This window comes from Papio anubis, chromosome 12, assembly GCF_008728515.1.
Source record: "Papio anubis isolate 15944 chromosome 12, Panubis1.0, whole genome shotgun sequence".
In the NCBI taxonomy this organism is placed as follows: Eukaryota; Metazoa; Chordata; class Mammalia; order Primates; family Cercopithecidae; genus Papio; species Papio anubis.
Window position 1 is genome coordinate 52,909,996 of NC_044987.1, and position 27,789 is coordinate 52,937,784.

At 33.9% G+C, this 27,789-nt stretch overlaps 1 long non-coding RNA gene across 2 annotated transcripts in view; it reads left to right on the top strand.

Moving 5' to 3' along the window:
- Window positions 1-27,789, top strand: part of LOC110741317 — a 2,275,404-nt gene that overhangs the window by 398,910 nt on the left and 1,848,705 nt on the right. For both annotated transcript variants that reach the window (XR_002517353.2, XR_004177644.1), the window contains exon 2: window positions 22,178-22,221. This is a non-coding gene — a long non-coding RNA (uncharacterized LOC110741317). The remainder of the gene's footprint in view (window positions 1-22,177; window positions 22,222-27,789) is intronic.

Sequence of the window (27,789 nt, forward strand, 5' to 3'; positions counted from 1 at the left end):
ATTTGACTATGAGAAATGTATTATTTGGTGATTTCATTGGGCTACAAATATCACGGTGTATACATACACAAACCTAGATGGTTAGGTTTAGCCTACTACACACCTAGGCTTATGATATAGCCTATTGCTCCTAGGCTACAAAGCTATAAAGCATGTTACTCTACTGAATACTGTAGGCAATTACAGTACAATGGTATTTGTGTATGTAAACACAGAAAATTACAGTAAAAATGCTTTATAATCTTATGGGCCACCATCTTATATCAAATCTATCTTTGACCAAAATGTCATTATAGAGTGAATGACTGTATATCTATATCTGTGTATATATACTCATACATAGCTCTATCCTCATCTCTATGTATGTATGCATGCATGATTATGTATATATACATTCACACACATATACACACATACTAATACATATAACAGATACATTATAGGTGTTTGAAATATGCGCTTGTGGAAGTTGGCTACACAATGTATGCAATACCACTGTCTTTTTGTTGCCATTTAAAGTCGATATGGTAGACAATTCAGAATAGAATATGCACATGAAGTATTGGAAGCAGAAGCAACTGGAAACTTCAAAGTTGAACTGGAACTTCTAGATTTCTTACCACCTCCAAACTCCAATTTTAATGCTGGGGGTATTCTGCAAAAGAAACTTGTTGATGTCCTTCATCACAGAGCATAATATGCACCTGGTCCAGGAATCAAAGAGGCTGAATGAAGAAATGCAATAGAAAGTTGAGTTTCATTAGGCCTAGCTGTTGCCTCACAACACCAAGGTTAAATCTGCTAGCATATAGCTCATAGATATGTGAGCTTCACCAGGACCTTGTGTCCTGTACTGACCTTTTAAGGGTAAAACTAAGATGCTTGCTGCTTCTCTCCTTTCTTCCCAGTCACCTGTAAAATGTGTCCAAACTAAGCAGGAACCATGCATGGAAGGAGAAAATTCTGGGAAGTACAGTTCTAGCTCAGCAAAAATGACATAACATGAATCCTCCATGCCATTGTTAATGGCAAAATCCATTTTATAGCCATTATTTATTATAACTGTATTGTATTCCAAAGATTCCAAATCAATCATAGGACCTGAAAAGCTATATTTTTACAAAAATCTCTAATGGTCCTCATGCTAATCCAGATTTGAGATCCAGAGCTACATAGGGTGACCTTGAGAATCCATACTCCATACATTAAAGCTGCCCATTGCATCAGTACTTAGCATTTTGCCTGGATATATAGGCATTCTGAGAAATAAGTAACAAAATAAATATATTATAAATGTTCACCGTTTCTGATGCTCAGAATTTTTACTGCTCAGGATCTTTACAAGTCAGTCAATGTTCTTAACATCTCTATGCAAAATATTTGGCTGTATTAGGCAGGCAATGGCTTTGATTTAAAAAAAATCAAAGCAAGTAAATATACAAAATAATTTTTAAAACCCTTCCCTATGATGTGCAGATTCCTGGAATTGGGAATAGAATATCTGATGGTTCACTGTGCTGCATAATAATTTCTAATGTGCACTTGTCCATAGTGAAGAATTTTCATTGCTCTTAGAGAGCAAGCACGTGGCCTCCTGGGGTAGAGCATGGATTTGAAGTCACTTAGACCTGGAGCTGTGTGCAGACTCTCACTTACTGGCTGTTGACCTAAGGGAGTTATTAAGTTCTGAGCTCTTCTTTGCTTATTTGAGATTCAGATGGAGACAGTTGTATGTATTTACTTCCAAGGATTATTTTGACGATTATAGCAAACAATGTATAAGCAAACTCTTGTAGCAATTATGACACCTTCTGGAAAGAGAAAATGTTGATTACTTCCCTTCTATCACAGTGTTTTGATTCTTAATAATTATACTGATTATTTAATGACTGTGGTGTGAGAACACATGACTGAAAGAGTAAACAATGCTATCAAAATACCCAAAGTGTTTAGAGTCAGCCTTTTTCATGGAATTTGTTGTATTATCTCAGAAAATATTATGAAGTAAATGAAAAATGAACTATAAAGTCAGAAAAAAATGCTGTGGATTTCAGCTCTACCAACTGCTCACTATATGGCCTTGACTACATTATTACCTTTTTGTATGCCAATATTCCATGGTTAACATGGCTTAACAGTGTGGCACATATAGAATGATTTTAAGTATTATGTGAATTAAGATGCAAAACATCTAATTAAATACATGGAACATTGTGGGTACTATTGTCTTTTCCTATTTTTAAAATGTTATACATCTGTAGGATTAACATACTGGCAATTTAATTATTGCTCTTAAAATTGAGAAGCCATGAATTAAGATATGGAGTCCTCACTCACAGATAAGTATGTGGACAGGTTAATAATGATGGGCTAAAATGTATTATTTGAAAAATTATGCCTCCAAAGTTTAAAGATTGAATAAACACCATTGCCATCTGTTTATAAGACTTTCTTAGATAGTTAACTGGTAAAACACATAGCACCATAGGAGACATGAAGGGAGGTTGTGTATAGCACCAGAGTATATGCAAAGTCAGTAAACAGGAACCAAAGCTAACTTTATCCTAGTTAATGGGTGCAGTTAGGACTGGGACAAGGAAGCGCCTTGTATATGGAATGTGTATTCTCTGAACACAAATTATATACTTGACCTTGGGATAGGTTTAGATGCTTCAAAGATATGCAACACAAAGTTCCTGCATTTAGGGTTCTAAAGTTCAATGTGCAATTTATAAATAAATAATTTCAAAGCTATGCAAAAAGTGATAAGATTCAGGTAAACATAGTTTAAACTTGATGTCATTGATAATATATATCTTTATTATACTATGGTTCCAGTATTAAGTAATTGAAATATGATGAACATTTTGGTCTTTCCTCTCAAGGAGATTGTAATTTCCAACTCAAGGAATTGTTGAAATAATTAAATATAAGCCCAAAATATTGACAATTCTAAGTCAAAAGAGAAAAATATTTTAAGAAGAGTTCAGATCAAGAACCTTAAAAGGAGGCAGAAAACATTTCCTATTTAGGATCATTGAGATTATCTTCTTATTAAAGAAGTTGAGGGATGACTTAAAGAAAGAAATGATATTTGAGTTCAGTCTGAAAAGGTTGAGATAATTTTTGACAGGTGAAGAATAGAGTAAGAGACTAAGGAGTGGCTAGGTGGTAAAAGTGGAGAGAACACGTTTTGGATTGGAGCATAGAAGCAGAATGATTTAGTGCATATATTAAGGTGAACTATAGAAAACGGTCATTGTGGTGGACAAAGATGGTCTAATTTTGGTAATTTCATATGGTTCAACCTCATATAAAATATAACATACATCCCGATTGGTTTGCCATGAATGTGTGTCACAAGAAGTGTAGAGTTCTTACACATCGAAAGGTCTCTTTTGACTCTTCTGTATTTGTATGCTCTGAAGTGATGCAAAGAATTCCAGCTTCAAAGTCAGACAGGCAATAGATTTGAATCGTGATTCTATAAACTACCTTGGTCAAATCGCTTAATGCTCCTAAACTCAGTTTATTTAATTACAAAATGGGAATCATAGCACTAACTTCACAGTTTGTGGAGATTAAATGAGACAATCACATATAAAATTTCTACCCATGTCTAACATAAAATCGGTCTCCAGAAAATGTTAGCTGTAGCATTGTAGCAGAAGTTCCAATCTTAATTGAAAAAGTTTTTGACAGAAAAATTGAACAAGTCTCTAGGAAAACATCTGTAGTTCCTTCTCTTGCCCATTTCTTTTCTTCCCTTCCTCCCCAGCCTTGATGCTTCTCCAACAGTAGGCTCTCTCTCCACCAGCTGTTTGGGGATTTTAAATTCCAGGAAGCCCTGTTGCTGACATATGTTTGAATTGCTTCTTTTCTATTTAACCTTCTTGGTAGAAAATTAACAAGTTCAACTTCCTCCTTTAAGTTGCCAAACATTTTACACTTGGAATTGACTGTTGTAAAATGTGCATGGATAGTGGTTGTTTCTTTGGCACAGTCATTATTTATGCAATTATTTACAGTACACACATTAACAATTCATTTTCTGTTGCAACTGTAGAAATAACTCATGAAGGTGAGTAGAAACCACCTGGGATTTTCATAACATGTTTCTTTCCGAGTTGTGCAATTATGTACTACAAATGAGATTAGTATTTGGGGAAGAGATAGATGCCTGCACCTTTGGTGCAACACCATCTAGAAAGTTTAACTTTGCTGTTTGTCATATGACTTTACAGTTAATAAGCCCTTCCGTACACATGCTGTGTTTCAGCATACACAGGTCTTTCTTATGCATTACCCTATTTGAGGTATCAAATTGAAAGAATATTTTAAATGTAAGAAGAATGACTGATAACAATTTCACTTTCCAGGTAGGTAAACTGGAACTCAGCAACATTAAATGGTCTGCTTAAGGCAACATTGCTAGTAAGTAGTGGAACCTGATTCTAGAATATTATTTCACATGAAATACACTTTTCTCCTGACTCCCAACTTTAGATATGCATATATAGATTATCTCTCCATATATAAAAAAATGTAATACATAGAACCCCAAAAATGCATACCATCCAGTCTCATAGTATTTTATTTCGTTGTTTAATTCTGTCTCAGTTCAGGTCAGGGCCTCTTTCAATGAAAAATAGGTAGCTGACATGTCTGTGTTTATTACTCGTGTTCCTAAGCAGAGATGAAGCTTTTCAGTTTGGCTGTTTTTCATACTGGAGTGAGGCAACCAGATGATTCACTGTATCATGACTTTATGGAAATGTATGTGGCGTGAAACAAGTATTGTTTGTAGGCAAAAATGTAATCTGTATGTTTTCTAGGCATCTTTCTTTACCTCTTGTTTCAATTTCTTAGATTGTCTCTCCACTACCAAGAGACATGCAGTCTGAGTTTGGCCAAAGTCTTATTTTTTGTTCCAGTTGGTTGTGACTTCTTTTTGAACCATCACCCGAAGTTATGCCTAATCAATCCTTCCTCTTTTTCTTATCAAAACTTAACTATGAAAACTAAGCTGTGGTCTGGCAACTTTTGAGTAGTTACCATGGATCATAGCAATCTTTATTTGCTAATAAAACCTAGGAATACTTTTTCCAAATATTTGTTTGGAATTCCACAATAATCACTAGAGTTAAGACTTCTTAGAATTTTTGGTGTCTGAAATTTCTACCATCTACCTATTTTTAGGTTCCAGGCTAAGAAGACTATGTTTTTCAGGACTATCTTCTTAAAGACAAAAGCCAGATGAGAAATGAAGTGTTAGTGACATTAGTAAAGTTTGCAGCTGCATAAGGTTTATATTTGGAAGGCTAAGTAGAACTTTCTCGTCTTACTTCCTTGAATCTAATAGGTCTGAAATATGGTATACACTCAAATCCTTTTACCAGTGATAATTATATTAGCAAACATTCACTGAGAGCACTCTATGGACCAGACACTGTTCATATCACTTTGTATTTATTATCTCATTTAATCTACACTGCCAGGTAGTCAAAATTGGGACTGGTACCGCCAGGCTATTAAGCTTACCTATTTGCAAATTGAAGAAATTGGTGAGCATTAGTGTGGTCATACAACAAGAAGGCAAGTCCCGTCTTGGGTTTGTTTATCACAGGGGAGAGAAAAGGTATAAGAAAGCCCATTATGTCTGGATGCAGAGTGAGAGTTATAAAGTATTGTCAGGTCCTTGTGAGGCAACATAATCGGCTCTGCTAATAAAAGGAGATTCATGAGTATTTCAATTTCTGACAAATATAGATAGGAACACTTTCACTTGAGGTTGCTGGACAGACATGAACTAGCAAGACAAGAGTCAGGAGAGGCCCACTGCAAAGGACTGTCGAGAAGGCAAATATTAGCAAATATTAAAATAAAAAGATCCCTCCATTAAAAACTCATGATTTTTACAATTAGGCAATTTAGTGGGTACTCCTAGGAAAAAAAAAAAAAAAACACACATGATAAAGTTTTGAGGGTTCAGTTACATGACTACTAGCCGTTGTGATCAACTAACAGAGAAGATGGTTAGAGATAGTAGCAAGGTCCTAGTGAACCTCATAACTTTGTTTCATTTCCATCATATTGCTTGGAGACGAGAAGGTCTCCTTTTTTTATAGATGAGAAACATGACTCTGGAGAAGGCTGCACAACTATTAACTTAAGTCTTGGCTATCAAAGGTTTATCATGACAAAGCATGGAATTAAATAAAGTAACTCTTCTCTTCAAGAAGGGAACGAATGAAACCAGAATGCTGCCCTTTAAAATAAGGCCCACTTTATGTAAAAGAAAATGAAGCAGTGGCTCAGACATTTATTTATCTCAGTGTAATGCACTAAATTACCTCCAAAATTTCTAAAACAGCTGGTGGGTTATAACGTAATTTTGTTAAGCTAAGGACTAAAGTCAAGGCAAATTGGATTTTCTAAAGGTGATTCTTTCCTTCAAAATTCACCATTAATTGGTTTCCTGATACCGAAAGTACAGAAAGATACTAACTCTTCTAAATATATGCAGAACTCTCTATATTTACTTTAAAATATAAATAATAAACTGTAAGTCTCTATGAATTATCTATGCTTACATGATTTATTTTGTTGTAGAAAGCATATATAGCTAGCTTAGAAAATAGCGACAGTTCACAAGTTGTAGCTATTTTTAGTTACAACCAATGTAAATGAACTTAAATAAATTTGCCTAAAAATTATTTTTTTCCTGCAAGAAATTGTTTCCCTTATACAATACCTACAACATCTGGGATTTGAAATAGTTATTACTAATGTTGTTTCCATGCTGTTGCTCCTTATACCAACCCTGGAGGGAAAAATAGTTCCTCTAACAGTGACTGAGTCTAACTGAAATAGAAAGTTCAATTTCTTCCACAAATGTTCTTGACAATTTTTGCTTGCCAGAACTAGCTTTAAAAAAAGGAATAAATAAAGAGTAGAGACTTACCTGTAATCTCCTTAGTGGGCTCTTTCTACGTCTTTTTTTTATTAAGGGTTTGTAAACTTTTTGTTTTATTCTTTTTAAATTTTCTTCAAGCAAAAGAAAAATTTTACATGAAGTGTATTCACATAAAAGTATAAAAGCCAAAAAAGCAGTACTAATACGGAGATGCATTTATTCCCAAATTTTACATTACTAAAATTTGAATTTGTCTTAGTAATGAAGGCACGTCATAGTTAAATTGACAGTGTTTTATAAAAAATTTCTTATTATTACAAAAAATAATGGTTCCTTTTAGGACATCTAAAAGTAGTCGAAATATGCTAACAGCTAACATTTCTGGGGATAGTTCAGAAAATTAGAATACATTGTTAGGAAAATAGTTTAACCCAAATGAAGAACTTTTACTTGCTATTTATCGTATGGTCTGTCGTATGTTCATTTCATCCGCATTCATACATTCAATATCTTCTAAGTCACTATCAAGAAAAATACACACACATTTATGGAAAGTTCTTCTCCTTAGAGACTTACGGGGCCTTGAAGGAGAGTTAAACACATAATTACAATAAATTGTAATAAACTAGTTTCAAAGGCTATAGGAAGAGAAGTGGTGAAGTTATTCTTTGAAATGATCTACTGACTTAATGTTCCTGAAATGTTTCAGCTTTGGTATGTAGTTGAGTGTAATCCAGAGGGTTAGTGATTTAAAAATATATGTATATTATACACCCAGTAGAGATATAGTTAAGAAAAACACCTGAGTCAATTTACATTCACATTTAAATCAAAATCGCTAATATTTTCAGGAAAAAAGTATCCATTGAAAGCTACACAACTTGCTAATTGTGCTCTCTTTTTCAGTTGCACCCATTCTTTATTTTCATTACCAAGGTCACTTAAGATTCACTGTCTATTGATCAACAAATCAGGAGAATATAGTAAAAATAGAAAATAAGTGAAACTGTAATCAATTGTAGCATTTAGGGCATGCTGTTGACTTTTTTAATTCATTAATTAAGGAATACTCACTATTGAATTATAGTACTAGTCAGTTTGCCAAGATGGTTCATTAAAGTCCAAATTTTATTATGTATTACATGCTTTATGCTTTTTACACAAACTTATTATACTGCTCAGAGAAGGTGATCTCTGAAAGCACATTAGACTAATGTTCCTGAAACACTGGCTAATGTAAGTTTTATTGGATTGCGGTAACCTGAAAAGGTCACCTAATGATTTGTTCCAATAATGATTTACTAAAAGGATAATATAATTAATGAGTTGTTGTTAAATGGTTGACCTTGAAATACCTTGTCATTTGTTGAGATGTGTAAATATCATATTAATACAAAGAAAGAACAGAGAATCAAACAATCTTTCAGTAACATTTTTCCAAATTTTACCTAGATTAGGTAGGTATGGTGATAACAGCTAACATTTATTGAGTGCTTACTATGTGCCAAGTACTATGCTAATAAGCATTTTAATTCATCAACATGTTTTATTCCCACAAAAACTCTAGATGATTATTCTGATTTTTAGATGAAGAAAACTCTAGATTATTATCATTCTGATTTTTAGATGAAGAATTAGGGATTTAGATAGGGCAAGTAATTTATCCAAAGTCATTCAGCTACTTAGGCAAAGTTCAAGTTTGAACCAAGTTATCTCTGGTTACAGAGCTCTCATACTACATTGAATATTTATCTGGATTCTTCAGAGGAAGTAATCATTTATGAATTGAAATACCATTGATGAGATTTGAACTCTCCCCTCCTTCCAGCAATTTAAGAAGTTAGCAAATTATATTTTGAAGTAGTGACATTGTAAATGATTAAGATTTTTGAAGCCAACTATACCAGTTCAAATCCTAGTTCTACAACTTGCTGCCACATAGCTTTGAACCAGTTGTTTAACCTCATCAAGCTTTATATCCCCCTTTGGTAAGTATGATACCTATCTGAGTCTTGTTTGATGATGAGAAAATACATAAATATGCTTATGAGAAAACTTTGTATCACTCTACTCATTTAGAGGTTGAAAGGGGTTTATTCAATGCAGTTTCCACATGCAGTGTTATAAAATAGGAGTGAAAGCTTATACTTTGAAACTTTAATACCTACCATTTCCTTGTCTTTCTATCTATCTATCTATCTATCTATCTATCTATCTATCTATCTATCTATTCATTTTCCTAGATAAATTAGATTTGCCTTTATTATTCAAACCTATCAAGGAAGGTAAAACTCTACTCTGTTGATCTCAAAAATAGTATAGATAACACCTTATCAACAGGAACTTATTTTCAAGAAAGAATGTGAACATCCTTCATAAATTATGCCTTGCAATATTAGTTTCATCAATAAGCACATGCACACATATAGAATGCTTCCTTTCTGCCTTAGATTGAGTTCGCTCAGAAAACAGATGCTCAGTTGTCTAGAGATTTACTTGTAGCACAAAGTTGGTTTTCATGGAGGGGGGTTCACAAAGTGGGTGGAAAGGTGCTTTTTAGGAATAGCACCTTGAAGGAATGTAAGGTAAGTAAGGGAAGTGGGACTGGGTGGAGGGAGAAGTTGTTGCAGATGCCTCACCAAGTTATGGGTAGAATTCTAGAGCTGGTGTAGTCCTTAAGAGTAACTGAAATTAAGACAGAGAGACCTGGATTTTGTTAATATTTCACTGGTATAACACTTCATCCACCAGTATTAGTTTGAGGCTGCCCTGCCCCACCCCACCATCACATACATCAAGAGGGAGCATAATCTAAACATCTATCTCTCCAAGAGCAATTCCCAAGGAGGAATTGCTTTGAGCCATCAGCAGCCACCCACCCCAGCAGGTGGGGCAACAAGAGCCGTATTCCCAAAAGGCAGCTCTGGATACCACACCACAGTATCTACAATAGAGTACAACAGGGTTAATAATGTTAATAAAATACCTCAATCATGGTAGCTACCCATACTCTAACACAACAAACACAACAGCATTCAATGGTAGAAATTTATATGACCACAAAAAACCTGATAATCTGAATTGAATAACTGTAAAATATGTATTTGGTTATGCATAATCAGTAAGCAAATATCTATTAAGCAGCCACAACCTCTACCAAATTATAAAAGCCAAAATTACAAGTGAAGAGTCAATGGACATTGTGTGCAGCCAAACCTAAGAAGGGCATATCACCTATATAGTGTCCTGGCCATTGATACAAAACCTGAAACTCATCATGAAAAAAATTCTCGGACGAACCCTAAAGAAGGAATGTTTTATTTTTTAAAAAAAGAGAGGGGATGGAGGGCTGAATTATTTAAAGATATAAGTAACATAAAAGTCAATGAAGATTGTGGTAACATTTCTGATTTAAGGAGACTAAAAAGACGTGAGAAGTAATGTTCCTTCTGGCCCTATACTGGAGGAGAAATAGTGCTTACAGAGAACATTACTGGGAATAATCACAATGTTAGAATGCAAACAATACATTAGACAAAAGTGTTGTATCTATATAAAATTAACTGAAGTTGTGGTGTGGTTATTATGTTGGAGAATATCATTATTCTTAGGAAAAATATGAAGTATTTAGAAATAAAGGGCTATGAAACATGTAACTTGCCTGTAAATTGTTTAAAAATTTGCAGGAACAAACACACAGAGAGATACAGACACAATGAGTCTGAGTTTAGATGTGTACAGGTAAAACAGTTTGTTTTTTTTTCAATTTGCAATAGTACCTGCAAAAGATGTTTTAGACTAGAAGAGAGAGGTAGCACTAGAGGTAGCAAAGAATGTATGGATGGGATATGTTCTAAAGGCTGAGGCAGCATGACTTGCTTAAGGATGTTAGGAGTAAGAAAATCAAATGGATCTATAAATGCCCGTTTGTTACAAAGTTACAAAGTTACTTACATCATGAAGCTTGTGATACTTTTCTTGCACTGTACAATCTTAGTTTGTACTAATCCTTCAAATATCAGCTGAAATTTCTTCTTTTTAAGTAAACCTTCTCTGATTATTATCAACCAGAATTGGACATGTGTTACTATCCTGAGAATAGTCTGTATTGTAAATTTCTAACATTTATGAGTAAATAAAACATCACATTTCATAAGCACTTATACAGAAGCTCCTGAACTTCTAGTGGGCTTAAGTCCCAATAAACCCATCGTAATTTGAAAATATCATAAATTGGGAATGAGTTTAATACACCTAACTTACCAAACATCATAGTTTAGCCTGTCCTATCTTAAACGTGCTCAGAACACTTACATCATCCTACAGTTGGTCAAAATCATCTAACACAAAGCCATATTATAATAAAGTATTGAATATCTTATGTAACTTATTGAATACATTACACTGTACAGTACGGTATTAGTGTTTTACCCTCATGATCACATGGTTGACTAGGAGCTGAGGTTTACTGTCGCTGCCCAGCATCATGAGAGAGTATAATTCTGGATATCACAATTTCAGAAAAAGAACAAATTTCAAAACAGGAAGCACCGTTTCTGGTGAATGCTTATCACTTTCATACCATCAAAAAGTCAAGAAATCTATAAGTCAAATTATGGTAAGTCAGGACCATGTGTATATAATGTCATATACACACACAGGCACAAAAACATAGGCATGTGTGTTTCCTTCTACTTCTAAGTGTTTTCTACAATAGTGGTGTATATTAATAATTAAATAACTGTATAAGTTAAAACCCACTTCAAATGTCCAAATGAAAGTGAATTTCTAGCTTTTAATCAACTGCCCAACTGTCAATGTTAATAAAATATATTTAAATAAATTGCTTATCTTTCAGTATTTCTAATATTAAATGTGTTTTATAAACACATTACACAAATTTAAATTTGTTTCAAAATCACATACCCATATTTAAAAATTTAGACTTACTTAAAAGTTAAACTCATTTTATATCTTTCTTTTTATTTGCCTTTTTATAACATAATTTCCCACTCATTTTTCTCCTTGATTTTTATCTTAGATAAAAACTATTTTTAAATTATCTTTAAAAAAATACAATTTCGGAGCCTAACTACTTGATATAGGTTAGTATATGTTTGCACCGTATTCATTAACTTTGGAAGAACATACATGTAAAGACTCAAAACCCTTGAAATTTTGTTCCATTATTTTTGAAATTTGTTGTCACAGGGGATGGTGACAAATTCATATTTTGGAAATTATGCACAAGAGCATAAAGCAAACTAATTCCATATTTTTTCAAGATACCATTTTAATGCTTGGGTGTTTTCAAATCTTTATCGTTGAAATTCAACATTTTTGTTTCTTTAAAACTCATGCTGGTATGGAACATTTCTATATAATTTAGGCCAAAATGTTTAAAGACATATTCATAGTTTTGCTGCCTGAGACATGGCTTCAATTTCATCATTGTTAAATATTTCATAAATTTTATTTATTTCTCCTGAAATTTTAAGACTGACATTTTCTGTCATTTTTCTGTCTTCTGTTATCTTTCTCTTATTTTAATCTTTGCCACATTTTTACTTTTCTTCTATATTCTCAGAACATTTCTTAGACAGTACTCTAAATTATTGATTAGACTTGTATCTTCACACTGGCTCCTTGAGACTGATAATTTTATGTCTTATGCATTCTTTTTAAATGAGTTTGACACTTTTGACTATTGTTTTAGGAGGTTTTTTTTAAAGTAAAAAGTAACATTCTTCTTTTAACTTTTAAAAACTTTTATTTTTCTGATCCTATGTGAAAGAGGTAGTGTAATTTTGACTTTTAATAAAAGTTCCCTTTTTTGTTAAAATGTGTTAGTTTTCATGGAATATGTGTCTTTTGAATATTTAAAATTTATTATACTTTTTTGTTAAGCTTTTGTTTTTTTCTTCCAAATAGAGCCAATGATAGGGATATATATATATGTGAGATTTTCCAACAGATAGGGTCTGGAGATTGCTCTTAAATCTTCTGCCTGAATATTTTAATTCTTATGGAATCTTTTCTCAGTTTAACATCTGGAAGGCAAGTGCATATGTGCATAAAAATTCATCTGGCATGGCTCTCCTAAACTGAAATAGAATCATATCTCATTCTTTACTGCTTTACTTTCTGTCACTCGAAACTACCACCACCAAAACAACCAAAGTTGGTTTTTCTATTCTTTTAATGGACCCTGAGTCTCTGAGTTAATGTAATATCAATACGAAGAATCTTCCTTCTTTTTGCAAGAGAAATTAATCTCCTTCATGAGGCAAGGTGCAAGTTAACCACCACCCTCTATTAAATTAAGACCACCTGATTCCTCATTTTGGCAATCTCAAAAGTTTTTGCCCTTTGTCTTTTCAGCTGTCATTATTTAAAAAATTAGGAGGGAGTTAAAAGATGTGTCAAAGGTTACTAGTTAGCTGCCACTTTAAATCAGATTCAAAACAACTGCTTTTCTATCAGTTGGCCTGACTCCTATAGCCACAGTTATCTCTCAATTCTGGGAAGACAGTTACTCCTGAGATAAGAAATATAAATTAGAAAGGAGGTTTATTGGAAAGAACACTGAACTGGGAGGTAAGAGAACTGTAGACTCACTGTGGTACTCACAGGTTAATTGTCACAGCAATCTTTCATTTTACGGCTCAACTTCCTTATTTGCCTCACGCGTGTCTTAGGCTCCATTGCTAAGCTGTATTCATCCTCTAGTTGTCTGAACCTAGGAGTTGTTTCTCTCTTTTTATTTTTTCTTTTGTATCCGCACTTAAGAAAGTTCAGAGAAAGCATGTTATACTTTTTTAAGTTTTAGCTTTTTTGCAAAGGCGCGTGGTAAAGAACTCTCAGGTAGCTGCTATCTGTGGAAGAAGAGGATTAAAGAGGCTCTAAGTTTAGTAGAATCTCCTAGATATAATCATGTCACTAAGATATTAACATACACAAACTATATTGAGAGCAACCATTAAAAATCGACATTTATATAAATATTCGTTCTATATGGTCTACTTATCTATCTTATTAAAATTGCTGAATTTAAGAGGAAAACATTTATACATCTTTTTAAAAAAATGCTTATAGCTTAAAACAGATTCTCCTGTAATTGAAACATTAGTGCAGCATTCATAGATTCCCATCATAGATTTGGATCCCAATAGCACACAAATTTATTGGTTCACTTAATCAACTGTTTATTAAATTCCTACTATTTCCTTACAAAGTATTAGCCACCAAAAATACAGAGATGACACAACTTGTGCTCTTGAGAATCTCAAAGACTGAAAGGGAGAAATAGAGGTCAAATAAGGTATCTCTTACATGGTGTGATGAGTTCAATGTAAGCAAATAGTGGGGACTGCAGAAAGCAAAGCAACTTCAGCTGGAGTTCAAGGAAGTTTTTTTTTTTTTCTACATTTAATGGTTACCTGTATCTTGATGTGTGAGGAAGAATTATAAAGTGAGTCGGTAGGGTGTCAAGCTAAAAGGAGTAAGCAGCCCAAGTGTGATATGGTCTGGCACATTCTGAGATCCACAAAAGATTGAGGGAAGAGCATAAAGAGAAAAGAAAGATAAGCCACAACCTTGTATATCAGTTTAAGGAGTTAGAACCTTCTTGGAAATGGAAAATAATTAAATGCTTTTACTTGGAAAAGAAGCAGTTCAGGTTTACATGAAAACTTGTCCATTAAACACCTCAAACTCATGTCTAAGATCCACTTCTCATACATATCAAATGTTTTGCCTTGTTTCTTAACCATAGATTTCATGCCCACTTTCACAGTAGTCTAGCAAATGTGTAGTCAGATGCTGCACAGATGTGCATGTATGGGAAGCACCGATATAATGCCAAGTTTTACCTAAAAAGATCTGTTTCTGGCTTCATGAAGGTCATTTACGAGGAGGAACTGTACAGACTCCTTAATCATCTCGCTATATATATCCTGAGCTCCCTAAAGGAAGGGATTGTGTCATTTTTTCATCCTCAAAACTACCACATTGCCTTGAACATGGTAGTTAATAAATATTTGAATGGATGAATGAACTAAGAAAACATAAAATACAGTGAGAAGCATAGGAAGCTAGTTTCAGCAAATTGTTTTTATCCCTATATCCTATTTCATATTCATTGAAAAGTTCTCTCCCTTCTGTTAGCCCAGCATTTGTTTTTGTCACATGGTTTATCAATGTTGCTAATGAGCTGCTAATTAGCTGCCAATTCTTGTACAATTTAGAAGAAAAAGGCAGAGAAGGGCTGTTCAAAGGAATATGCCTCGATGATCTTGCCTATTTGTTTTACATGTCCAAGGTCCTGTAGTACAGAGATGTTATACATACATAAAGTTACCACAGGCTCACTGAGTATGGCTATGACTAGATTATGACTTCATTCAAAATGACTAATACAGTTTTATAGAAGAAAGATTCTTTCTCTGTTATAAAGGCAGCGTGTTAGTGAAGGAGGGTCTAGGTTAGCAATAGCATCACTTAATGGGAAAAATACACAAACATTCCCACACACAAACAATGCACCCCCAATCATAGGTTTGAATCTTAGTTTTGCTATTTACTAATTGTGTTCTCTTGGCCTAGTTGCTTCACGTTTTTTATCTCATCTGTAAAATGGGAATGATGTTTGCCTCTAATGATTTTCGGCTGTGAAGAAATACAGATAACATAGGTAAAGCATTAGCAGAGTCTTTGCATATGAATGGATCTCAAAAATGATTTTTTTTTCTTTCCTATAATGATGAGGCATAGTGTGTCAGTAAATCATGTACTCTTTTCTATGATTATCTTAATAACACAAACATGACTTATATTTTCTTCTGATAGTTCCCTCAAGGTTTCTCTTTTTTTTTTTTTTTTTTTTAAAGGCAAAGTCTGGCTCTGCCACCCAGGCTGGAGTGCAGTGGCGCGATCTCGGCTCACTGCAACCTCCGCCTCCCAGGTTTACACCGTTCTCCCGCCTCAGCCTCCCGAGTAGCTGGGACTACAGGCGCCCGCCACCACACCCGGCTAATTTTTTGTATTTTTAGCAGAAACGGGGTTTCTCCGTGTTCGCCAGGATGGTCTCGATCTCCTGACCTTGTGATCTGCCCGCCTCGGCCTCCCAAAGTCTTGGGATTACAGGCGTGAGCCACCGCGCCCGGCCCTCTCAAGGTTTCTCTACCAGCACATTTTCAGATTTTTTCTAAATCTTATGATTCTAATTTATCTAATTTCTTTCATGAAGCTCTGACTCACTAAAACGTGTTCACTTTTTGCAATCGAAGCATGTATCACACAACTTAGCCCTTTAATGTATACTCATTGTAATTTAATGAATTATCCACTAACAGCCTTAAGTAAATTTCAAATTATTGGGGTGAGAGAGAGAGATCAGTGCAATTAAAGCCTGTCTTTTCCCCAGACTACGTGGTAGCTCTAAATTGTTTAAAGATAGGTGATTATTTAGGAAACTCACTGGGTTTAAAGTAGACAGAGATAGAGATAGTAAGGCTTGTGTAATATTCCGTATGTCACTCCATACTTTCAAGCCCCGTTTCATTTTGACTGGGCCATTTGACTGTTTTCGCCAATGAACTATGGACTGAAATGTGTCATTTCCAGCTTGAGGCAGTGAGACACTCAAGTGCTGTTTCTCAGTCTCTCCTTTCCCCTACCTTGAAAATCAAAGAGCCGGCAAATTCTAAGTGCTGTAACTGGAAGGTGGTAGAAACTTAGTCTGGTTCCCTTAGTAACCACATGGAGTAGCTTCTTCATTCTAATTTTTCCAATCCCTTCTACTCCTCAGTAAACATGTACTGTGATTGAGCAAGAGATACTTGCTGTAGTAAGCCATTGAGATTTAGGGTCTAATTTATTACTGTATCATAACCTAGTCTATCCAAATGAATACCTTCTTTAAATATATTTTCCTTTTAGGAAATGATTACTCCTCTACCATTACTGACAAATATATTGAGGTAAAGAACTGATAACCTGGTTTTTATTTAACTATAAGTATTTTGATAGATAAACACAGTTATATGTCACTTAACAACGGGGTTGGGTTCTGAGAAAATAATCCTTAGGCATTTTTGTCCTTTTGCTATCATCATAGAGTATTCTTACACAAACCTAGATGGTATAGCCTACAACATACCTAGGCTATATTGTGTAGTCTATTGTTCCTAGGCTACAAACTGTAAAACATGTTAACCGTACTGAATACTGTAGGCAATTTTAACACAATAATATGCAGTGTTTCTTAGAACAGAACATTCTTATGCATATCTTCATTTGTATATAAACAAATAAGCATACTTACATCCAAAAATAAACTTTATGCTACTACTAAATAAAAGTGTAAGGATTTTTTTTTTTGTATTTTTAAATATCTAAAATAATTTTAGAGTTTACTGTAGTATTTTCCACACTCAGTTCATCATAATAATCACTTGGTATCTTTCTTAAAATATATAGATACTATATTTAGGTCCCACCCTAGCCCCAAATAATTAGAATTTACAGAAAGACAGTACAGAATATAGCTTTCTTAAAAGCACCTCAGGCTAATTTTTTGGTCAAGAAAGTTTGAAAAAATATTATTTTACTGTGGAGTGGAGGGTGATAGTTGGGGTTTGATAAATGAATTGCTAACACAAAAGCACTTCATGAAAATAGTTTATAAAATAGTGCTAAATATGGTATAAAAGATAGTTAAAGTAGACACTGTCTAATCAATAGGTCCTCAAACTCCTGTATATAAAAAATACTGTAACACCACATTACAGCCATATAATTAATGTTCTAAAACTTAAAAATGTACTTTCACATATATTGCTTTATTTCATATGATTTCCATATGGTTAAATAATATTACTGTTATCTTCTGTCTATAGATAAGAAAACCTAGGCTCTGATACACTATGTTTTGCTTCATGTTCACATGACCAAAGGCTTTTCTAGTAAAGTGATGTTTGAATAGAAGCCTAAGATAGTCACACTTTAAGGGGTCAAAAGAAGGAGAAATGTTGGAAAAAGTCATCGACATAATCTTGGAAATATTCTGAGTTAATCAATCCTACTCATTTCCTAAAATTCATTATTGTCTGTCTTAATTAAGGGTAAGAATTCTTCAGGTGGTGTTTGAGAGTTGATGACATTTCCTAAGAGTGATAAAAATCATTTGCTCTAGAGCCAGACTGTCCCAGTTCAACTCTTGGTACTATTCCTTAGCAGTTGTGTAGCTTTGGGGTTGTCACTTTATTTCTCTGTGCCTCAGTTTCATTATGTGAAATGATAATAATATTTAAACCCATATTATGTTGTATACGGATTAATTGGGCAATACATGTAAAACACTCAAAAGAGCACTGACATGTAGTAAATATTCAATAAGTGTTGCTTATTTCATGGTTGGAGACACTAGCAGGCTCTGGCAATCTCTTTTTCTATTTGACAGGGAAACAAGAAACCCAATTATGATATTTCCTACATTACAGTCTCATCCTCATGCCTTGTTCACACCAGTTGACTAAACTGTGTTGAGCCATGATGAATGCACAATACTTCTCAAGCTTTTGGGTGCATCACAATCACCTGGAGGCACTGCTACACCACACATCACTTTGCTCCACCCCCAGAGTGTCTGATTCTGGTAGTCTGGATGATGCTGAGGTTCCTGCTTTCAAACCATGGTCTGGACATGGAATGGACAATCAACTCAGACTATGGAGAGATTTGAGACTATGGAGAGATTTGAAAAAAAAGTTTAAGGGACCTGGGCTTTCTATTGTCGAGTTAGGGAATGGCAGAAGGCAAAACAATTAAATGAATGCTACCACTATGTCAATATTTTATCAGATGGTATATGTGTGTGTGTGTATATATATAGTTTTAACTTGGGCATGCCAATTCTTAGTGATATTTTCTAAGTTTCTCTGTTATATTTTACCTTCTCAGAATACTACTATTTTTATTTGTCATAGATCCAGGGCCCTGTGTCACTATTAGTGTGATTTGATGTTTCTCTGTCCTTAGAACAAGGATTACGTTTCAGTAAGAATAAAAATCGCCAGGGTGGTGGTAAAAATGCTGATTTCTAGGCGGCAAATAGGACTCAATAGGTTTGGCCAAGAGCCCAAAACTTAACTTTTCTTGGACAAACCACATTAATCTGATGCAAATGATTTGTGGCCCACATGCGGAAATTCCCTAGATTTTTTTTCAAATTCCATCTGCTGTTGAAGCAAAACTATTGCATTTTTTCATTTTTAAAATGTAATTTTTATTTTTAGGTGACCTTTTAGTCCAATTTGTTACATTTCATTAAAATCTGCTTGGTCTATGTCTTTTTTCCAATTTCAGCATTTGGTATAAGACATTTATAGAAAAGTGACTTGAAAGCAATTTAACCACAAGTTCAGCCAAATTAATTTAAGGAGAGTTTAGTAAACAGCCTTGCTTTCCGTACTTAAGTGATCAATTTCAACACCTGCTTTTCCTTCCAGATGGAGTTAATTAACATTAAAAATTATTGCCTATAGCAGAGGCTTTTTTTTGATAACTCACAGCCTTCCAGCTGCATCCAGATTCCTACACTTCTGAAAATTAAAAACAACACGCAAATTTATTGTTGAACTATTTCAAGATATGCACATAAGTACAACCTTGGAAGAAAGAAAACTTACATGTGCAAAGTGGATCCTACATGTCAGGCATTTTAACATAAAAGATCTGGTACACTCCTCATAACTATCTCAAAAGGGGTGTTATTCTACACACGCTTAAAATATAAAGAAACTGAAAATTAGAAAAGTTGTGTAACATTTTGGATGTTATGCAATTAGTAAGTAGCAGAGCCAGAATTGCTATTTAACCAAAGTCAACACTTTGTCTATGATTCTAGGCTAGGCTTAGACTGAGGTGAAGATTTGAAATTTTAAAAAGAAATCCCCAGGGAGTATGAGTTAAACTAATTGGTGTGAGGTGGTTTATACTGAGATAAATATTGCATTTTAAATATTATGAATTATGTATACATATATATGTCTACATAAAGTGCCCGTGAAGCTGCACTGTGATGTGGTGACGCCTAACTATTCCATAATTGTAGTTCACTAAGAGCACTGAGAACTGCTTATGCGTCAGACACCAGAGTAGGGGTTAAGAAGAGGTCAAAGCCAAGGAAAGGTAAAACGATTATTACAATGGAGTCTGCAGTAATGAGGTATAGGTATTGTGAGTTCAAAAAAACAAAGAGGTATTTAGTGAGGAAGTGGCATTTTAGGTATAAACAGTTGCTTCTCACACTAATCATTAAACCTGTCCATAATCCTCATTTTAAAGAGGCATTTTGCTGATTTATAACTGTTATTTATAAAAGGTAGCTTTATAAACAAGTTTGGAATAAATAAATAACTTTATAAGTAAGTTATTCATTCAGCTTTTTTATCACACTGAATTTCATGGTATCAGTCCAATTCATTTAAATGTTATAATAGAAGAAATATCTTTTAAAAATACCTGAAATATCCAGCACTTTCTAGTGATTGTGAATGAATAATACAGTTAAGAACATTGTCCATCATCATCTTATAAAAGATCCATCATCTATAGAAGTCTTTCATTAGAAAAAGCGGTGGCTTTTTCAAATAATTTATTGATAATTGGGGACTATTAGGGAATGTAGTTAATATACTATTCTAAGGGAGATATATGATATACACACATTTATAGATGTACATACACACATACACATATCCACAGTCAAATCTATTTGTAGTAATTATGTTCTATGAAGTCACCATGAATTAGCACATACTGAACCATTGCTCCTATGGAAAATATAGGACTAGGTTCCTGCCAGCCCGAGATTACAACACTGTTGTCAACTGACAACAGTCAACTGACATACATAATTTTGTTTTATGTGTAAGGATATCTTAATTAGTATATATTGTTGATTCATGGGCATTGCACTTATGGTACCCAGCACTATACCTGGTGCCTGAACAAAGCTTACCTACCACACACATTTTCTCCAGAAGGCACCAGAGTGGGATAAAGCATTTTGGCACTACACTTGGGAGCCACTTTTAACAGTACAATCATCAACAAAAACACAAAAAATGATAAAAGTGTGATGCTAAATAGACCATGAAAAGGGCACTTGTGGACAGTATGAGAGCTGAAACAAGAAGGTCAACCATTGCCTTGTTCAGCCTCAGGGAAGATACATTGTTGGGTAATTCAGAATTTTTGCCATTCTGCATGTACGCACAAATGACCTCAAAAGTGCCACAAGTATTGATTTGGTGGTTACAAATAAATTTTAGCCAATCTGAAGTTTACAAATATCAAATCTACAAATAGTAAGAATAGAATATACATGAACATATGTCACTTTAAGTTATTGTAAATAGAGTAATTGCCTCCATAACCACAGTGTAACTCTCTAACTGTAGAATGTCTCATCTTTTCTTTTAGGTACATATCTCATAGGTACTTTATGTTTTTAAGGTTTATAAATAATTATTTGCCATCTCATATGTCATCATTCTGGGCTGAGAACTCTACAGGATTTTTAGGATATTTTAAATCACATAGATTATTCTGAAGCTAAGGGCTCTAATAATTCAGTTCCTGTGATTCTCTATACTTTATTGTCCACCAAGTATTAAGACTGATATTTTTGAGTTGAAATTCTCAATGTGTTTTGCTGGGAGTCAGCAAACTGGCCTGAAGCCAAATCCTAGTGAGCTTTCTATTTTTGTCAGGAATGTTTAATTGGAACACAGACACACCCATTTACTTACATACAACCATAGTTCAGTACTTGGGAAAGAGACTGCATGCCTGTAACGTCTAATACATTTGCTATCTGTCCCTTTAGAGAGAAGTGTGTCAATCCTCCTGTCATGACATAAGGCTACAATAGACTTTTATCACATCTGAGTAGACAATTAAGTAGTCAGAGACTCTAATTAGAACTATTTTTTCTCTTTAATGCACTTTAACCCTAGTTGATGCCTTCAAACAGTTTACTCCTTTGTCATATATTTTGAAGATGTGTTTGTACAGATTTGCCTATCTATGGAGAATCTTGGTCATTCCAAATAATCAAATTGCCTAGAGTGATTGAAATGCATTTTGTCTGAATGCCATATATTTAAATCATAGTGGAGTTAATGTAGCTATAAAAATATATGATTTTGAAGTTTACTATGAAATACTCAGTTTGTATATTTTTTATTTTTTCAGTGTCCATTTTGCTTGGAGATGGATGCTAAGATGTAAACTGACTGGTAAGTGACACTGCATTTCTTAAAAATTATGTAAGTTTTGAAAGCAGAGATTCTGTGTTTATTCTGACACTCTGGTTCTTAAAGCTGGAAACCAAGGACTATGAATTATGGTGATTGGAATATTCTGTTTTTTTCCTACAGATAAAGCACTGAGATAAAGATTTTATTTTTATTTGTGCTCACTGAACAATAAGTTTAAACAGTTCAATTTGCGAAGTGGAAAAAAAAAATATTTGGATTAGAGTCAATGTTTGTGTCAGTCATGAATTAAATCTGAAAGGAAAACAAAGGTTCATATGAGTAAAAGGAAAGAGGAAAGATAGGGAAACTGACCTAACAGGAACTATCAACCAGTAAGTTCTATAATCAACGTAATTTGCTTAGAGTTTATGTTCTTTAAACTTATTAGTACTTCATGAAAAAAATTGAGCATATCTCTGAAATTCATTATTCTTGTATGTGGTTTCTACCTTATTCCATAGAAATATGGAAATAAATGATTTATTTTTGTTCTAGAATTTGAATGGATGACGTTTTGTTTCCTTTATGCACCAAAGCGTTAGGTTTGCCAAATTTGCAGCATGCACGTTTAAAAATGAGTCATATATCAATTATGTTTTTTGATACATTTTAAAATCAAGTATTAATAATTGTCAAGGTGACTATAACCTGTTAGTTTTATCTGGGAGTTAATTTTAAAATACACGTTTCTTTAGAGTTAATTTAATAATGTTAATAGCAGATGATATTTTCTTTTGTTATTCACATATCATTCAAGTTGCAATAACCATAATTGCAAAGTTATGGGTTTTAACATAAAGCTAGGGAAATCTAGATTATTTTCTGATTTAATAATTTATATATTCTCTGGAAGCTCCTATGGATCTGTATAACTTAGCTGAGTACCAATACAACAGAAAGGATAGTATTCTTTACTTAAGTGATAAATAACATCTAGCAGGTTGTTCAAGAAGTATTGTTGGTGTTTGCACTTTTCACTGAATATTAAAATACTTGACTGAATATCACATAATATCTTGGGAATGTCATTGGAAATAAAATTTTATATGTATATATTTTTTAATTATGATTCAGAAAATGTAATTTCCATTAATGTCTACATGTATTTTTAATTTAGGCAGACATCTTAGCAATATATTTTTTATTTGTCATTTTATCATTTTATCATTTACATGTGAGATAGCAGAGACAATGTTATCTGATGATTTGAAATAAAATATGTAATACTTACTATATATTACCTTAGCTGCATGTTGCCAGTTTATGACAAAGTACCTTTGTTCTCCCACAGCATCTCCTTTAGCTTTCAGTTTGTTATTGAGACAATGCTACCTCATATCACCACTAGCAAATATGATAATGTCGAGCAAATATAATCTACATTCTAAGTATCAGTTGAGAACAGGCTGAAGTAAAAGTATTGTGAACTTTTAAAATGTCCCATGCAAACCGAGAAACATTAGGATAAATGCAAGGGAAAAAATAAATAAATGAAAACAATTAGTAGAAAATACAGGAGTTGCAAAGTGAGAGATCAACTCACTGTACAAACTAGTGCTTTTATGTGAATATGCGATCTAAAAAATGGAAAGTTAGGGCATGTGATTATATATTTATTTAGTATATTTTAATATTGTTATTTTTTAAATGTGTAAAACATGTTTGCACTTTTTAAAAAAATATTTAACGTATCTGTTGCCTTAACTGGACACTATTTGATTGGCTGTCATATTAGAGAGAACCACAGTACAGAAGACCACAAAAAATGTTGTAATGGACCTTTGGAAAGCTAGTCTAGGAAGAACTAGTCATTAACTAGCTACATTGGTGAGATTAAACAGCTATTGAATGTTGAACATTTAATGGGTCCAAAGCAGCAGCCTCATGTTTTGAATCCTTCGCCTTCTGTACATCAGAAGGACAACTGTTTTTAGTTACCAGTATTTCTGCATTTCATTTAATGCCATATTAAGAAATGAATATAAAACATTCAAATCTAAATGTTAAATCAGGAGAAAAAATAAGAGCTTATTTGTGGTATTGCACTGGAAACATGAGAAACAAATTGACATGACTCAAGTAATTCATGTGAATGGATAAAAGAGTAAATTTAACTTTTATAGGTAAGCAGCTATTTTCCAAACTGTTTTAACATGATGAATTCAAATGTCAACATTTGTTGCATCAAAGGCTTGCTCCTGGGCCTAAAAGTATTCCCTCCTGTAATGTAAGAATTTCTCACTGGTTTGGATTCTGATATATCTACTCTGATAAACAAGGAAATCATTTGTCTGAAGTCATTTGTTAAAATTTCCCAACCACTCAACTCTTACTAAAATTCATTTTCTTCATAATGCTGCTTGTCAGTAACAAGTTTAAAAGGATGAATCAATGCACTAAAATAATCAACACTGCTTCAGGTTTACATCAGTCATTAAAAACTATGAAGACTTAATTTGGAGATTTATAACTGCTATAAATGAGTAAAGTGTACTTATAAGTGACATTCTGACTGACACCCTGGTTTAGTGCAGAACCCTAAGCAAAAATAAAGTACCTTAATAAATATTTGTTGATTTAATAAATTAATGGAGTATATTTTTGAAGTAAAACTCTGGGTAAAAAGAAAATAGTAGTAGCAGTAGAATTAAATTACACAAAGCGCCATACTTAGTTTCAGTAAAGGAACAGTATTGCGTATGTTTAAGAGCAAAGACACCAGATCCAGAATTTCTAATTGAAAATTCTGATACATACAAGGCATACAAACTTGTTTCTCCCTATGACAAATTTTCATCATCTCAAAGTATGGAAAGACCGAATCCTTGTATTCTGCTTGGAGAAGTTTCTATCTCATAGTAAGCATATACTTATTGGCTACAGTTATTATTATTACCATTGTTGTGGGAGTTGTGTGAAATTAGACGTATCTTTCATGATCAAGGAGTTTTTATTCTAGTAGGAGAGACAGACATAAACAAGATTAACTAATATAAATTATGATGTTTCCGAAATTTGAAATAGATGACTAGTGAAGATTTAACAAGTGAGAATTTGAACTCATCTCATGAATGAGGTACCTCTTTAACTTACTCCTGAATAGTTTTATCTTATTGTGAAGTTGCTCATGAATATTTTGGCTTAGAAATTTGCAATGACCGTATTCTGACAAAGATGAAGTAGCTAGACCTAAAAGGGCATGAAGAACCCACAAAACAACATTCACCCCTAAATGATAATACTGATTAGTTTATTAAACAATTACTCCATTAAAACTGATTTTATGCCATTTTCTACTGATATTTACTTTTTAAACTGGCATTCAAGGCCATTCAATATCAAGAGTCAATGTACCTCTCCAAACTTACCTTCCAATATTTTCCACCTACCAGCTCCAATTTCATTTTATGCTCCAGATTTTTTTTTTTTTTTTTTGTCTGCTTTTCCCCAAACTCACTGTGGTTTTATACATTTTCCTTTCACCTCAAAGACTCTTATAGCTAGTCCTACACTGGGCAAAATTCTAGCCTTCTATAGAATCTCTTGTACAAATGTTATTTCCTTTGTAAAACTTCCCCTGACTTTCTGCATCATTCCAAATTGGCAGATAGAGACCAAACAGTGCCTCCTCTCTCCCCCTCACCAGACACACACCTGCACGCGCACGCACACACACACACACACACACATACACACACTCCACAAGGCAGTTATAGTAAATTCTGAATTTCTTTAATCAGGGATAGAGAATATCGTATTAGAAGTGCATTTAGAGACCCAGAACTGGAATAGTTGGAGCTTACCTGTGCGGATTCCCTTGGCTCTCCAAATCCAAATCCATAAGGAGTGAGGGCTGCCATGCAGCTGCCAGTGATATTTTCCACATACAGTAGAGTCTTGCTGATTTCAGAAGCTTAGTTTCTTCCTGGGCCATGATCCTTAATGTTTTCACTTCTACCCATGAGGAATTACACATACAATCTATATGCTTCCATTTAAGGAAAGCATTGATTTCCTCATTCTGAACTAATCTCAGTAACAGAGAGGAGCTTTTACAACTAGGGGAAGCAGGAACATAGTTCTGAGTAGTACTTGCATTGAAAGTTGCATCACTGCAGGAAACTCATTTTTCAAATGCCTCTACTCGGTATTAGACCTTTTATCTTCTAGCTCCCATAGCACTTTCTTTTTAATATGAGTTGGCCTCCAGGTTGGGGACTGGGAAAAAGTAGGTAAGACATAGTTTTGACTTCATGGAGGTCCTGGTAGAGTAGAAAACACAAATCAATAGCAAAATAATTTGGTCATTTGTGTCACTATAAAGGCAAGTATTGAGTGCTCTGGAATCATGTAAATAGGACATCTATGTTGTATTAAAAATAGACCGCTTTGGAGAAGGTGACACTTGAAGCATTGATATGAGTTAACTAGAAAAAGAGGTTGGAGAGAACACTCTCGTCGTATTGGATACTGTGTAAAAGAGCCGTTAAACAAGCGTATAATACCTTCAGTAATGTAATTCAGCATTTTGATCTCAGTCTAGGACTGTGAAGTCTTCAATGTTAGAGAGCATTTTTGTACTTTGGAGTCCAACTCATAATAGGTGCTATTTGGGCAAATATTTTTTGAATTATTTACTGACTGTGGTTATATCACTTTGCTGGGTGTTCTATATAAAAATTAAAAATAAAACTAAAGTGCTGATTCACTGAAAATATTTTATATATGCACACATATATGTGTGTGTGTGTGTGTGTGTGTGTGTATTTGGGGATAGATGGATACGTAGGTAAGTAGACAGATGATTGATGGATGGATAGATAGATAGATGGATGGATGGATAGGGACAGAGTCATCGAAGGCTCTTTTAATGTTGCACATCCTTAAGGATAATTTGGCCATGGAGTAACTCTGTCTTTTGGGCTTTCACAATCTGTACATTTCTGAAAATTTTCGTCTGAGGAATGGTACTTTCATTGGTGACATTTGAGTGATTATCTTATTGAGTTATAACACGTTGATTTATATGAAGTGCTTTTTTAGGCACTCGATAAATGCTTGTTGACTGACTGATATTTGTAAACATTTAAGATAAGAATGATGTATATAGCAAAGTTATTTTGCCAACAGGAAACCAACTGGATGCCAAGATTTGTATACAATGTAAATCATAAGGACACAAATGTCTTGCAACTGCCTGGAGGAAGCACACAGATGCACTTTTCCACGCAACAGATTCACTTTTCTGCAGCTTATGACTGAGAAAAAGGCTTCAGGCAGGACCAAACAAACTATTTCTGAGACAGACAATAGAGTAAATCCACATTAAGTTTTCTATATTTTTATGGCATCAGGGAGTATGCCATAAAGCAGTGTCTCCATGTCACAGAGATGGTAGATAAGAATGTACACTTTGGAATCAAACAGTCCTCAATGAAATTGAAACCCAGCCTTCATAGTAACCATCTATGTAGCTTTGAACATGCCTTTTAATTTCTATAAGGATTGACTTACATAGTATGTCAGTAATGCCTCCTATCCAAGATG